Genomic DNA, 15,773 nt, shown 5'->3' with positions numbered 1-15,773 from the left:
GCACTGCGACTGCAGAAAAAGCCTGTAAAGCAATGAAGACCCAGCACAGCCAAAAACAAATAAATAATAAATAAAACTGTACAAACGTTGCAAATGAAACAACTGACAAAGAATTAATCTTCAAAATATATAAGCAATTTGTACAGCTCCACATCAGGAAAACAAACCACCTAGTCAAAACATGGGCAGAAGACCTAAGCAGACATGTGTCCAAAGAAGATCTATACATGGCTAATAAGCACAGGAGAAGATGCTCCACATTGCTCATTATTAGAGAAATGCAAATGGACACTACAATGAGGTATCACCTCACACCAGTCAGAATGGCCATCACCAAAACATCTATGAACAATAATTGCTGGAGAGGGTGTGGAGAAAAGAGAACACTTTTGCACTGTTTGTGTAAATGTAAATTGATACAGTCGGTGTGGAGAACAATACGGAGATTCCTTAAAAAACTAGGAATTAAACTACCACATGACCCAGCAATGCCATTATTGGGCATATACTGTGAAGAAAGCAAAATTGAAAAAGATACATGTACCCCAGTGTTCCTTGCAGAACTATTTACGATAGCCAGGACATGGAAGCAGCCTAGATGTCCATCGACAGACGAATGGATAAAGAAGTTGTAGTACATATATACAATGGAATATTACTCAGCTATAAAAAAGAACACATCTGAGTCAGTTCTAATGAGGTGGATGAACCTCGAGCCTATTATATACTGAAGTAAGTCAGAAAGAAAAACAAATATCGTTTACTTACGTGTATATATATGGAATCTAGAAAGATGGAACTGATGAACCTATTTGCAGGGCAGCAGTGGAGGCGCAAACATAATGAACAGACTTGCGGACACATCAGGGGAAGGAGAGGGTGAGATGAATTGGAAGAGTAGCGCTGAAACATATATATTACCACATATAAAACAGACAGCCAGTGAGAATTTGCTGTATGATGCAGGGACCCACACTCCGTCCTCTGTGACAACCTAGAGGAGTGGGATGGGGTGGGAGGTGGGAGGGAGGTTCAAGCAGGATGGGACAGCAGAGACCAACAGAATATTGTGAAGCAATTATCCTCCAAGTAAAAGTAAATACATTTTTTAAAAATAGAGAATTGTATTGGCCAAAAAGTTCCTTCAGTTATTAAGTTAAAAATAAAAGGCACATTTTTCATTTCTACCAAGAACTTTATTGAACAACGTATTCACCGTTTTGTCCGCTACCTGCTGCCATTTTTCAGGCAACTTCATAATTCCATCTTCCCCAAAATTTTTTATGTTTTTGAGCAAGGAACTGTTTGAGGTGTCTTTTCCAGTCTTCCAGGGAAATCAAACTTTTTTTCATTAAGAATATTTTAAAGACTAAAATAAATGCAAATCCAAAGGTGCAATGTCAGGTGAATAAGGCAGATGAGTCGGACCTTCCCAGTCAATTGGTAGCAATTTTTGCCTTGTCATCAAAGAAATAAAAGGTCTTGCATTATGCTGATGGAAGACTCTGTGTTTACTGTTGACTAATTCCAGACACTTTTTGTTACGTGCTGCTTTCAGTTGATCTAACTGGGAGCCGTACTTGCTGGACTTAATCACTTGGTTTTCCAAAAGGAGCTTATCATAGAGGACTCCCTTCCAATCTCACCATATACACAACATCACCTTCTTTGGATGAAGACCAGCCTTTGGTGTGGTTGATGGCTGTTCATATCACTTGCCCCATGATCTCTTCTGTTACACATTATGTACAGTATCTGCTTTTCATTGCCTGTCACATTTGTTTTAAAAAATGGAACATTTTCATTATGCTTTTAAAAAAATAAGTTTAATACATTAGTTTTAATGTATTCATGTATTCTTGGCTTCTCTGGGTCTTTGTGGCTGCATGCAGGCTTTCTGTAGTTGTGGAGAGTGGAGGTTACTCTCTAGCTGCGGTTCATGGGCTTTTTACTGTGGTGATTGCCGTGAAGCACTGGCTCCGGGGCTCCCATGCCTCACTAGTTGCTACACATGGGCTCAGTAGTTGTGTGGCATGGACTTAGTTGCTTCACAGCATGTGGAATCTTCTCTAACCGGGGATGGAACCAGTGTTGCCAGCACTGGCAGGCGGGTTCTTAACCACTGAAGCAACAGGAAAGCCCTGTTCATTATGTTTAAGTAAAGAATTGCATGTGGAAATAGGATCAAGAAGGTTTTTTTCACTTAAATTATGTAGAGCCCAGACATCAAAGTGATGATCATAACCAAACTGGTGCAAATGATTCTCAATGCTCGATTTGGGCATTTTGAGTATGTTGGCTGTCTCCCACAATACAATACAATATAATAAAAAATTGTTCCAAATAAAGTTAAAGACAATTAAGTGCTAGTAGAGCCATCTTATGGAAAAAACTGAACACACCTTTTGGCCAACCCATTATAATGAACCCCCATGAATATCCATCATCCAGTTGATATATGTCAACTCATGAGGCATCTTATACTTCCATAACCTCCACTCACTGTCTTTTCTCTGCAATGCTAGCTGCTATTGATGATTATTGCCTCAGTTCAGTTCAGTCACTCAGTCGTGTCCGACACTTTGCAACCCCATGAACCACAGCACACCAGGCCTCCCTGTCCATCACCAACTCCCGGAATTTACTCAAACTCATATCCATCGAGTCGGTGATGCCATCCAGCCATCTCATCCTCTGTCATCCCCTTCTCCTACTCCCAATTCCTCCCAGCATCGGGGTCTTTTCCAATGAGTCAACTCATCGCATGAGGTGGCCAAAGTACTTGAATTTCAGCTTCAGCATCAGTCCTTCCAATGAACACCCAGGACTGATCTCCTTTAAGAAGGACTGGTTGGATCCCCTTGTAGTCCAAGGGACTCTCAAGAGTCTTCTCCAACACCACAGTTCAAAAGCATCAATTCTTCAGCGCTCAGCTTTCTTTACAGTCCAACTCTCACATCCATACATGACCACTGGAAAAACCACAGCTTTGAGTAATCAAATTATTATCCCTTCTCTGGCCAGTGGGAGGCTCTCACCTTGACTCCTGAGCTCTTTTGGACAGGACTCTTAGGTAGTGTCCTTGCTATGTGATGTAATAAGATAAGGGACGTCCTGTACATTTCTTGCCTCAAGCATGGAATCAGCCATTTCTTCAATGAGACCTTGTTCCTTTGATTGGAAAGTGGTCTACACACCACAGTCAAGGGTGCTCATGGCTAATGGGTTATTAGTTGTTTCTAGTGTTTTCATTGGAAGGACTGATGTTGAAGCTGAAACTCCAAAACTTTGGCCACCTGATGCGAAGAGCTGACTCATTTGAAAAGACCCTGATGCTGGGAAGATTGAGGGCAGAAGGAGAAGGGGACGACAGAGAATGAGATGGTTGGATGGCATCACTGACTCAATGGACATAGGTTTGGGTGGACTCCGGGAGTTGGTGATGGGCAGGGAGGCCTGGCGTGCTGCAGTCCATGGGGTAAAGAGTCAGATGTGACTGAGCAACTGAACTGAACTGAACTGAATGCTTTCATTGGACAGAAATAGGAAATCTCTCACTAGTTTTTAAAAAATAAAATACATCATGAACTTATATCAACACTTTCAATTCATATTTAGCATTATATGACTTACTTCATCTGATAAATCTTATACCTGTATTCCTAATGCTGAAAATTCCAATTCTCAATGATAGTGATATTTTCTTTATTCCACAAGGCACACGTATCATTTCAGAATAACAAAACAGTGCCTGAAACAGTATGATTATTGAAAATCCGCTGAAGTCTTTATTTTTGTTTCTGTTTTTTTTTCTCCTTTCTGTCCTTTGGGTATATCCCATTGGGAATGTGCTGTCAAATTACTGTCCCATATTGTCACTTGAGGGTCTTCCTTAATAGCTCAGTAGTAAAGAATCTGCCCACCAATGCAGGAGACACAGGAGACAAGGGTTCGATCCCTGGGTCAGAAAGATCCCTTGGAGGAGGAAACGGCTACTCACTCCAGTATTCTTGTCTGGAAAATCACATGGACAGAGGAGCATGGGGGGCTAGAATCCGCAGGGTCCCAAAGAGTTGGCCATGACTGATGGGCTGAGCATGCATGCAATGTCACTTGAAATAGTTTCATTTTGTACTGTTATGTCTCTAACCTGAAGCTTTTGATTTTTAGGAAGTTTCTTTATGATGACAGAAAGTTTTTATTTTTTTTTAACAATAAAAACAACATAAAATTGTGCACTATAACTGTGCAACTAGAAACAATGTGTGATTAGAAAACATCTCAAGTAACAAGATTTATGTTATAATGATATTATTAACCTGCTATTATTATTAAAACATTTACATCACTATTTCACCACCCCATTTAAAGCTATCTCTGAATACTGTGGATCACTACAAGCTGTGGAAAATTCTTCAAGAGATGGGAGTACCAGATCACCTTACCTTCCTCCTGAGAAATCTGTATGCAGGTCAAGAAGCAGCAGTTAGAACTGGACATGGAACAACAGATTAGCTCCAAATTGGGAAACGAGTACATCAAGGCTGTATATTGTCACCCTGCTTACTTAACTTACGTGCAGAATGCATCATGTGAAATGCTGGGCTGGATGAAGCACAAGCTGGCATCAAGATTGCTGGGAGAAATATCAATAACAGATATGCAGATGACACTACTTTTATGGCAGAAAGTGAAGAAGAACTGAAGAGCCTCTTGATGAAGGTGAAGGAGGAGAGTGAAAAAGCTGGTTTAAAACTCAACATTCAAAAAACTAAGATCATGGCATCCAGTCCCATCACTTCATGGCAAATACATGGGGAAACAATGGAAACAGTGACAGACTATATTCTTGGGCTCCAAAATCACTACAGCCATGAAATTAAAAGACACTTGCTCCTTGGAAGAAAAGCTATGACAAAACTAGATAGTAAGGAAAAAAAAAAAAAAGGCAGAGATCCCCTTGCCAACAAAGGTCCATATATTCTTAGCTATGGTTTTCCAGTAGTTGTGTATGGATGTGAGAGTTGGATCATAAAGAGGAATGAGTGCCGAAGAGTTGATGCCTTTGAACTGTGGTGTTGGAGAAGACTCTTGAGAGTCCCTTGGACTGCAAGGAGATCAAACCAATCAATCCTAAAGGAAATCAGTGCTGAATATGTGTTGGAAGGACTGATGCTGAAGCTGGAACTCCAATACTTTGGCCACCTGATGTGAAGAACTGACTCATTGGAAATGACCCCAATGCTGGAAACGATTGAGGGAAGGAGGGGAAGGGGACGACAGAGGATGAAATGGTTGGAGGGCATCACTGATTCAATGGACATGAGCTTGAGCAAGCTCCAGGAGAGAGTGAAGAACAGGGAAGCCTGGCATGCTGCAGTCCACGGGGTCGCAAAGAGCCAACACGACTGAGTGACTGAACAAAAACTGAATATTGTACTATAACAAATGCAGCTTAGTTCTGCTATGAACATGCATGCACAATATCTAATTAGGTTCCTGCTTTGACTTCTTTCAGGTGTATATCCAGGAGTGAAATTGCTGGATCATGTAGTAATTGTATGTTTACTTTTTTGAGGAGTTTCATTCTGTTCTCCAGAGTGGCTGCACTATTTTACATGTTACCAACCATGCACAGGGTTCTGATTTCTCCACATCTTCACCAACACTTACTATTTTCTTTTTTTTTAATATTAGCTATCTTAATGGGCATGAAGTGAGGAGACTGATTTTTAAATCTAATATGATTTTATGTTCAATTGCTCAGTCATGTTCAACTCTTTGCAGTCCCATGGACAGCAGCACGCCAGGCTCCCATGTCCTTCACCATCTCCCAGAGTCTGCTCAGACTCATGTCTATTGAGTCAGTGATGCCATCCAACCACCTCATCCTCTGTCGCCCCCTTCTCCTCTTGCCCTCAAAATACTTGCATGATACTACAGAATAAGATATACAGAGAGACATTTAGCTTCTATTCTTGGATGGAGAACCCTCCATCATGTTCTTTCCCTTCCTTTCAGTAACAATTTACAATTTTCATGTTTCTCCTCTCTCTTTCTCTCCCTTTCTTGTATACAGAGCAGTTCCTTTCTTTTTTACGGCTGCATAGTACTCTATCATGTGATCATGCCACAGTTGATTCAACTGCTCCCTACTGTTGGACATATGGAACTTTCCAATCTTTTGGCAATTTAAATGGTGCTGCTATGAAAAACTTTTTTCACTCATCCTTTCTTAATTTTACAAGAAAACCATTGGGGTATATTTCTCTAAGTGGATAAATACATGTATAATTTTGCCAGATACTTACTAATTTCCTCCCTCCAGGGCTCATATCACTTTGCATTCTCCCTAGTAATGTGAGTGTGTAAAATACTCACAAGCTTTTTCATTTGACCTGATGGACTCCTATACATGTGTGTGTGCTAAGTCACCTGTCATGTCTGACTCTTTGTGACCCTATGGACCACAGCCTGCCGGGTTCCTCTGTTCATGGGATTCTCCAGGCAAGAATACTGGAGTGGGTTGTCATTTCCTTCTCCAGGGTATCTTCTCAACCCAAGGACTGAACCCATGTTTCTTGTCTCCTGCACTGTCAGGGGGTTCTTTACCACTAGTGCCACCTGGGGAGCCCTGATGGACTCTTATACATACTTCAAAACCCACCCCCAACATCCAGGAAGACTTCCCTTCTCCTCAGGCTTTTCCTTCTTTTCTTTCCCAGCTCCGGAGTCCTTCCTCTGGTTCAGTCTTGACATTGAGAGGCTGAGAGTGTCTCAAGCTCCATATTCTCCAAACTGGGAGCTCCTTGAGTGTTGGCTCCAGCACTGAGTATTCTTGGGGCATTCAGCCCAGGACTGAGAACAGAAAGGTGACAATAACAGAAGGTTTTCTGCCTGAACAAAGGACAGTCCCTTAGCTCTGGGCCTCCCTGGCTGAGTCCTCCTGGGCCAGAGGAAAAGAACCAGGTCAAGCTAGCCAGTATTCTGGATTCTCCTGTTTGCCCTCTTGCTAAGTCACCTGTGCTCTAAGGCTGATGAGTTCACTGTGAGTCTGTCACCTGCTTGGCTTCCAGGCAGAGGAGTGGAACATGATTGAAGGTGGAGAGACCCCAGGTCCAACTCAGGCCTCCTTGCTCCCTGGGTGGAGCCCTTCCTTTCTCTGTGCTTAACTTTTCCATCTCTAAATGTGAATAATAATCTTATGCTTATAGCAAAGGTATGAGTGATATGAAATCACATCAACTTACTTATGATTTATATCTAATTTATTTATTATTGAGGCAAAATCCATGTTCCATAAAGTTAATCATTTCAAAGTGAACAATCCAGTAGCATTTAGTGCATTCACAATGTTGGGCAACTATTATCTCTATCTAGTTCCAAAACATTTTCATCACCCTAGATGGAAACCACATACTGATTAAGTAATCACTCCCCATTTCCTCCTTCTGCTCTCCCTCCCCAGCCTCTGGCAACCACCAATCTGCTTCCTGTCTCTAAGAATTACCTATTCTGTGCATTTCATAAAAACGGAATTGTCAGGCGAGTGTATGCTCCTCGGTTCTTTGTCTCATCACAACAAAGATTTGGAGTGATGGACATTAAAGCCCCCTTGGCGGGTCACAGCTCTCGGAGGACAGACCGTGTTATAGCTCTCAGGTCTCAAACAGACTGTGTTACAGCTCTTAAATAAATCAGTGTTACAGCTCTATTTTATTTAGATAATAGCAGGAAAATCCATCTTCGAGGCGTGAGGGCACGTCGACCCAAAGACGCGAAGAGAAGAGCGCCCCATCGCGCAGGAGGGAGAGAGAGAAGAGGGCTTTGGCTCCTCTTTTTATATGTTTCTCTGTCCCTGGGCCTGTCTTATGTAAATTGGGCCAGCCAGGAGTGTTGTTTGTTTTACCTGAGGTTCTCACTCCAGTCCTTGGACCTTCCTTTGTTCTATTTTCGCGGGCTTTCCCCTTCCAGGTCTTTTAGCCACCGCCATTCTGGACTCCTTTTTCGCTATTCTAACTACCTAACATTCCCCCCTCAAGAGATGGGAGGCCCAATTCTTTGGGAATAGGGGCGTCGAGGTCTTTCTGGCTACTTCCTGCTGAATTGGGATGGCGAGGGGTATTGGGCCTCCCCCTCTTGCTAGTCTCAAGCCTCAAAGTCCTCGTAGCGGTGTCCACCTAAGGGTGAGTGATATTTTTCATGGTTAGCTGTAGTTTTATGTCTTTGTTGAACTGGCACTGCATGTTGCAGCTTGACCTGGGCAGAGACAAGATAGATTAGAAAATTGACAGTACATGGAACAATCATTAGCAGTGTCAGTATGGCATGACAAGGACTAGTAGGGACGCTAGCCAATTTTACATTTACATCGCCAGGATGGCTCAAGTCCCTCCTTGTTCAGAGATCAGAAGATCTATCTCCTGTCTGTTTTGGAGTACAATCTCTGCCAAGCTGTGTTGGCTCTTTAGAGCTGTCTTGAGAAATCTTAGCCCCAGAGACAAGATTTTGGGGTTGTTTATTAGAAGGGCACTCGTTTGTAGTTCTGAATAGGTATCTGAGATCTCCTAGGGGCTCACATGTGTATTGAGTGTCCTCTTCTGTTTTCTTCCACAGCTTGACTCATGAGCAGTGAATCCAGGAGTCATGTCCTGGCACCTTGACTGCTGTGGGGGTAGAAAGTGTTACTGGGTAGGGGCCCTTCCATGTGGGCTGGAGTTGAGCTTTTGGGGACCCATCTTTTCAGACTTTAATTAGGACTTGAGTCCCTGGAGCGTACAGTGGTGACTCCTTAAGAGTTTTTTGGGTCCTGGTTCATACCCCACAAGCGTATAATCTGTTGGAATTACCCAATGCCATGGTATAAGACTGGAGGGTCTGAGCCTCTGGATCTAGGAAAAGGTCACTGACATAAACAAAAGGTCTCCCATATAGCATCTCATAAGGACTAAGACCAACCTGTTCCTTAGGGCCAATACAGGTGCAGAGGAGAGCAATTGGTAAAGCCTCCTTCCATCCCAGGGAGGTCTCTTGGGTTATCTTTTTTATCGCTGATTTTAAGAATTGATTGGCTCTTTCTACTTTTCCTGAAGACTGAGGCCTCCAGGAACAATGGAGATAGTAAGTAACGCCCAATGTTTTAGAGACTCTTTGGGTGATCTTAGAAGTAAATGATGTCCCATTGTCACTTTGTAATGACCTGGGCAGACCAAATCTTGGAATGATTTCATGGAGTAATTTTTTTACTACCTCCTCAGCCTTCTCAGTCTGGGTGGGAAAGCCTTCAATTCATCCTGTGAATGTATCTATCATTACTAATAGGTATTTATACCCTTGAGAAACTGGCATCTGGGTGAAGTCCATCTGCCAGTCCTCTCCTGGATAGGCCCCACGTCATTGGACGGGCTGGGCCAGCTGGGGTCCTCGAGCTCCTTGGGGGTTGTTTAATTGGCAAGTGGGACAAGAGGAGGCCACTTGCCTTATAGTCCTTTGGAGGCCTGTTCCTCCGAAGGACATTTCTAGTAATCTTTGGAGGTCCTTTTCCCCTAAATGAGTGGTGGCATGTAAGGAGTTAACCAAGTTCCATTGGAGGTTCCCAGGCAGAAAAAGGAGTCGCTCCTTTTGGAACCACCCCATATGATCTTCTTGAAAGCCTTCACTCTTAGCTTTAAGAGTCTCACCTTCAGTATATAAAGGAGTTTCTGGCAAGTTAGTCTGTGGAACTAGGGTGGCAACCCTTATTAGGTCATGGTTCTGTAATGCTGCTCTCTTAGCTGCCTGATCGGCTGCTTGGTTCCCTCGTGCCACTTCTGTGCTCCCTTTCTGGTGTCCTTTACAGTGGGAGACTGAAACCTCAGTGGGCAGATGGACTGCCGCCAAGAGTCTAAGGATTTGATCACCATATTTGATTGGGGACCCTCGGGTGGCCAGGTGGCCCCTTTCTTTCCAAATAGCTGCATGTGCATGTAGCACCAGAAAGGCTTACTTGGAGTCAGCGTAAATGGCTATTCTTTTTCCTTTTCCCAACTCTAAAGCTCGTGTCAAGGCTATGAGCTCAGCTAATTGGGCTGAAGTACCTGGTGGCAGAGGCTTAGCCTCTATGGTCTCAAAATTGGAGACTACTGCATATCCGGCTCTTCTTTTTCCATCCAAGACAAAACTGCTTCCGTCAGTGTACCAGATTTCCTCAGGATTGATCAGAGGATTTTCTGACAATCCCTCTCGGGGTTTTGTCCAGTGGTCCAAGGTTTCTAGACAGGAGTGAAAGGGGAGAGAGCCCTGGGGGGTAGGCAGGAGGGTGGCTGGGTTAAGAACCTCACAAGAGGATATAGTGAGGCCTGGATTTTCCATCAGTATTACTTGATATCTGAGGATTCTTTGATCAGACATCCGTAAGTGGCCTCTCCCATTTAGGAGTTGTTTTACTTGGTGGCTGGTAAAAATAGTTAGCTTGCCCCCAAAGGAGAGTTTTAAAGCATCTTCTATCATGATTGCAATAGCCGCAAGATTTCAAAGGCGGGGGGGGGGGGCATCCTTGGGCGGTTGGATCAAGCCTCTTGGATAAGTAAGCTACAGGCTGGGGCTCAGATCCCAACCTTTGAGTTAACACTCCCAAGGCTGTTCCCTTCTTTCATGGACATAAAGTTGGAATGCTTTTTTTGGATCTGGCAACCTCAAGGCAGGTGCCTGAGTTAAGGCCTGTTTTAGTGTAGCCTCTGCCTCCTTTTGAGGAGTTCCCCACATCAGTGGGATTGAATCATCTTGTCCCTTTAAGCTTTTATATAAGGGCTGGGCAATTAGACCATAGTTGGGTATCCAGATTCTACAATACCCAGTTAGCCCCAGGAAAGCTCGCAATTGTTTTCGAGTCGTGGGGGAGGGCAACTGGAGGATTCCTTGTACTGGATCAGAGGACAGCCTCCTGGACCCGTGTGTAATCTGAACTCCCAGGTAAGTGACCTTTGTCTTGACCATCTGTGCCTTAGCACGGGAGACTTTATATCCCCTCTCTGCCAAAAAGTTTAGAACCTGAATTGCATGTTGTTGGGCATTTTTCTCATCTGGAGAGCAGATTAGTAGGTCATCTACATATTGTAATATTTTCCCATTAGATCCCAGGTCCAGATCTAGGAGATCCTGGCTAAGGGCCTGTCCAAACAGGTGGGAGCTATCTCTGAACCCCTGAGGTAATACTGTCCAAGTCATCTGTTGGTGTTTTTCTCCTGGGGCCTCCCACTCAAAGGCAAAAAGATATTGAGATTCTTTAGCCAGTGGTATGCAAAAAAATGCATATTTGAGGTCCAAGACTGTAAACTACTTTGCACTGGGTGGGATTTCTCCCAAGATTACATAGGGATTGGGTACTGTGGGATGGAGAGTGACCACAGCTTCATTTATGATCCGGAGATCTTGAACCATTCGCCAGATTCCATCCTTTTTCTTTACTGAAAGGATTGGGGTGTTACATGGCGAATTGGTGGGGACCAAAAGCCCACAAGCAAGGAATTTATTTATTAAAGGATGTACTCCCTCCCGAGCCTCTCTTTTGAGAGGATATTGTTTCTGTTAGGAAGCCAAGTGGGATCTCGGAGGACAGTGATGACTGGTTCAGCTTGTTGGGCTCGTCTAGGAATCCCCTGGTCCCACACCTGGGGGTTAATTTTGTCCTCCCATAGTCTTTGTTTTCTCTCTATTGGAGAAGGTGTAATGGATTCTTCAGTAGTAACCAGAAGCTGTAGGGCCCTAGGGGCTGAAAGGCTTCCCATCACAAGGGTGGTCCCCAGTTTAGTGAGTATGTCTCTTCCCATTAAGGGAGTAGGACACTCAGGGACCACCAGGAACTGTGGGAAAATATCTGTCCATCCCAGCGACAAAGAAGTGCTTGGGTGAATCTTTTAGTAGTTGCTTTTCCTGTGGCACCCAAAATGGTACAGGTTTGGGAGGAGAAGGCTCCAGAGTAGGAAGTCAGGACAGAGTAGGTAACCCTGTGTCAACCAAGAAATTCTTGGACCTACTTGCCACATCCAGTTGCATCCTTGGCTCCAGCCCCGTGATGGTTATCTGTGACAGGAGGGCTGGCTGGAGTGGGCCGCTTCAGTCCTGTTGAACCATCGTGACGGAAGGCTTGGCGCTTGACCTTGAGGCTCTTGGGTCCCGAGGGCAGAGTGCCACCCAATGTCCCAGTTGATGGCATTTGTAGCAAGCCATTTTAGGAGACTTGCCACGGTTAGGACACTCTTTGACCCAATGCCCCTCCTATCTACAGATTAGGCATTTGCCTCGTGCCTTGTCATTCAAGGACTTGGGGTGTGCCATAGGGCTTCCCTGGAGGGTGGCCAGCATCTGGGCATGCCTTATCTCTTTCCTTCTCTCCCTCTCCTGAGCCTTGGCCTCCTTCTCCTGTTCTGTTATAAAAGGTATTGGGGGCTGTCTGGATCATCTCATCTAAAGAGGCAGCAGGGTCCTGCTGCTGTAGCTGTTGTAACTTAATTCTGACATCTGATGCACATTGGGACAGGAGTTTGTCCTTTAAAATCACCTGTCCCTCGTAAGAGTCTAAGTCCAAATTGGTAAACTTTTGGGAGGGCCTCTTTCAGCCTTTCCAGAAAGGCAATGGGGTTCTTTTTGCTGGGCTGCTTTCAGTCCTGTCTTTACACAGATTAGAAAATGATCCCTTTCCCAGATGTGCTCAGGGTCTTTATAATTCCAGTTAGGATCGGAGGAGGGGACTGCAGTTTCCCCTACTGGGTATCTATCACTTGATATGTGAAGCCCTGTTGCATACCTCTGGGCTTCCTTTAAGACCCTAGTATGTTCAGGGTCAGATGAAGTTTGGCTAAATATGACCATGATGTCCTTTCACGTTAAGTCAAAGGCCAATGTAATATGTTGGAACATATCTATATATTTGCCTGGGTCATCTGTATAGCTTCCCAGGTCTTGTTTGATCTGTCTTAGTTCTAAGAGGGAGAAGGGTTTATGGACGTGGGTTGGTCCGAATTCTCCTCCAGTTTCAACTAAGGGACATACTCGAGCTGGCTTTTGTGGAGGGGGTGCTCCTGGATATGGGGGCACACTTGGATACAAGGAAGAAGCCCAGGCAACTCGGGAGCTGTGGGAGGTGAGCCTTCACGGGGGGGGGTTCCTTCTCTTGGTTGCCTGTGCCTAACACCATTTGCCTCATGGGCTCCCTTTTAGGGTGCACAGCAATCCCATACTTAAGACAGAGTTCCTTCATATCTCTGTCTGAAGAAAATTTGGACATAGGGGATCTCTGTCCATTTCCCTGTCTTTTGCAGAATAATTCTAATTGCAGGATGGTATTGTAATTTAAAGTCCCATCCTCAGCCCAGTGTTCCTCGTCCCCCAGTGGATACCGTGGCCACGTAGTCGCACAAAAGAATTTTAAACGACTCCTCCTCAGAGTTAGAGGATCGAACAGCTTCCAGTTATCAAGGATGCATCTCAAGGGTGTCTGCTGGGAAGTGGATTTGTTATTTCCCATCTGAAGAACAGTCATGACAGGGAGGAAAAGGAAAAGAAAAAAGCTAATAGGCTTTTTGAAGCTTATCCTACCCAGTACTGTTGCAACCTGAGAGCCAGGCGTCCCCGCGTCAGGATGCAGATCTCCAGGCAGGCTGAGGCATGGCAGCCTCCTAGAGATCGAATCCCCAGGCAGGTCGAGGTGTGACGGCCTCCTGAGAATTGGGTCTCTGGGCAGGTTGAGGTGTGATGACCTCCTGGGACCCGTGGGACTGGCGGATCCCCGAGCAGGTTGAGGCGTGACAACCTTTCGAGGACCAGATCCCTAGGCAGGTCAAGGCGTGATGACCTCCTGGGACCCCCGGGCTGGAGTTTGGGCATCCCCAAGGTCTCCAGCGTGACCAGTGCTGGGTAGAATTAAGGGGTTGTAATATTAACTCATTGCTGGTTTGCCCAGTGTGGATGGGAATAGATACCATGATATAAGCTCATCCTACCTAGTACTTTCACAACCTGAGAGCCAGGCATCCCCGGGTCAGGATGCAGATCCCCAGGCAGGCTGAGGCATGACAGCCTCCCGAGAATTGGGCCCCTGGGCAGGTCGAGGCTTGACGACCTCCTGGGACCCTTGGGACTAGCGGATCCCCGAGCAGGTTGAGGTGTGACAACCTTTCAAGGACCAGATCCCTAGGCAGGTCAAGGCGTGATCACCTCCTGGGACCCCCGGGCTGGAGTTTGGACGTCCCCAAGATCTCCAGTGTGACCAGTGCTAGGTAGGACTAAGAGGTTGGATATTATACAGTATTTCCCTCCCAAGGCCAGCTATTTTTTGGTTATCCCTCTGGAAGATTGTAGAGGCAACGTTGTGGGCCCAGATGGGGCTGAGGGAGGGAGCATGAAACAGGAGGGAAAGGGGGGCAGGGCACAACCTTTGAAAGAATGACATAGCACAAGGGCAGTAACGTAAACCGGTTAAAATCAATTGGGTCCAAGATGACAAATCAAATTCGAGTAAACCTTAATCCCCAATCTATAAGCCAAAAGACGCACCCAGAGGTGGCAGAACAGCTCCAAGGCAATGTCAAAAGACAGAGGGGGCGTGGTTCCCCACTGGCTGGGATGATCCTCCGGCTCATTAGCATATGAATTCACCCTGCTCGCAAAACCTACCTAGCCAGGCCACATTTCATGGCCAGTACCCTGTAGAATGGGCGCTCCTCTCTGAATCCTAGCAAATCCACCCCCCACTTATCGCTTTGTCTCTCACTGAATTTTTGCTTATAATAAGACCTCAGAGCCTGAGCCGGGCATCCTGGATTTTGATCGGGCTCGAGTCCCAGGAGAAAGAGCTGAAGGAAAGGAGGAAAAAGCAGTGGGAAGAACATGCCAAGGAATCCCCTTCAGAGCCTGCCAGAAAACCTGCTAAATTCCTGACTTGTGCTCAGTTTTCATTGGTCTGATTTTTGGCACAGAGAAGAGTAGGGACAGAAGAACCCCCACCGGCTTGGGTAACCGCTACTGGGGCCCAGCAGATAGTGACTTGGGGACATACTGAAGAGTAGCCTCTCCAGAGTCCCTCAATTGCACCCACCGCCGCCCGCCTGTTCGCGGGGGGTTCAAGGAAACGAGAAACGAGAGATTGTAATTGTTAGGCATGTCGCTCCAGCCATAGGAGCGAGGACCTCCTACCTTAACCGGAGGTCTTCTGGAATCTGAGGCTGAGCCACGTGGGCTTTCTGCTGAGTTCGTTTCTCACTGCCCCGGTTTCCAGCACGACGGGCCTTCCCCTGCGCTGGGTTTTCTTCACGTTCCGCTTCTACCCCGGGAGCTCCGCTGAGTTGGGCTCCTTCTGCGCTTGGCATCTTCTGCGCGGAGGTTGTTTCAGCCAGGTTAAGCCCGAGTCACGGCACCATAGATGGCAGGCGAGTGTATGCTCCTCGGTCCTTTGTCTCGTCACAACAGAGATTTGGAGTGACGGACGTTAAAGCCCCCTTGGCGGGTCACAGCTCTCGGAGGATAGACCGTGTTGTAGCTCTCAGGTCTCAAACAGACCGTGTTATAGCTCTTAAATAAATCAGTGTTACAGCTCTATTTTATTTAGATAATAGCGGGAAAATCCATCTTCGAGGCGTGAGGGCACGTCGACCCAAAGACGCGAAGAGAAGAGCGTCCCATCGCGCAGGAGGGAGAGAGAGAAGAGGGTTTGGCTCCTCTTTTTATATGTTTCACTGTCCCTGGGCCTGTCTTATGTAAATTGGGCCAGCCAGGAGTGCTGTTTGTTTTACTTGAGG

The 15,773-nt window shown here is 45.6% G+C and overlaps 1 long non-coding RNA gene across 2 annotated transcripts; it reads right to left on the bottom strand.

The window, feature by feature from the left end:
• Positions 1 to 2,935: 2,935 nt before the first annotated feature.
• LOC139033433 (uncharacterized) lies at positions 2,936 to 15,382 on the bottom strand. 2 transcript variants are annotated; one of them, XR_011486016.1, is made up of 4 exons: positions 10,077 to 15,382; positions 8,580 to 8,666; positions 7,910 to 8,259; positions 2,936 to 6,858 (listed from the first exon to the last, which is right to left on the bottom strand). It is a non-coding gene; the product is annotated as an uncharacterized lncRNA (long non-coding RNA). The 2 variants fall into 2 exon arrangements; XR_011486015.1 differs by having other exon boundaries at positions 7,910 to 8,666.
• Positions 15,383 to 15,773: the final 391 nt, after the last annotated feature.

Source organism: Odocoileus virginianus, chromosome 3 (assembly GCF_023699985.2).
Source record: "Odocoileus virginianus isolate 20LAN1187 ecotype Illinois chromosome 3, Ovbor_1.2, whole genome shotgun sequence".
Classification (NCBI taxonomy): Eukaryota; Metazoa; Chordata; class Mammalia; order Artiodactyla; family Cervidae; genus Odocoileus; species Odocoileus virginianus.
This window is presented reverse-complemented; position numbering and strand designations above follow the sequence as displayed.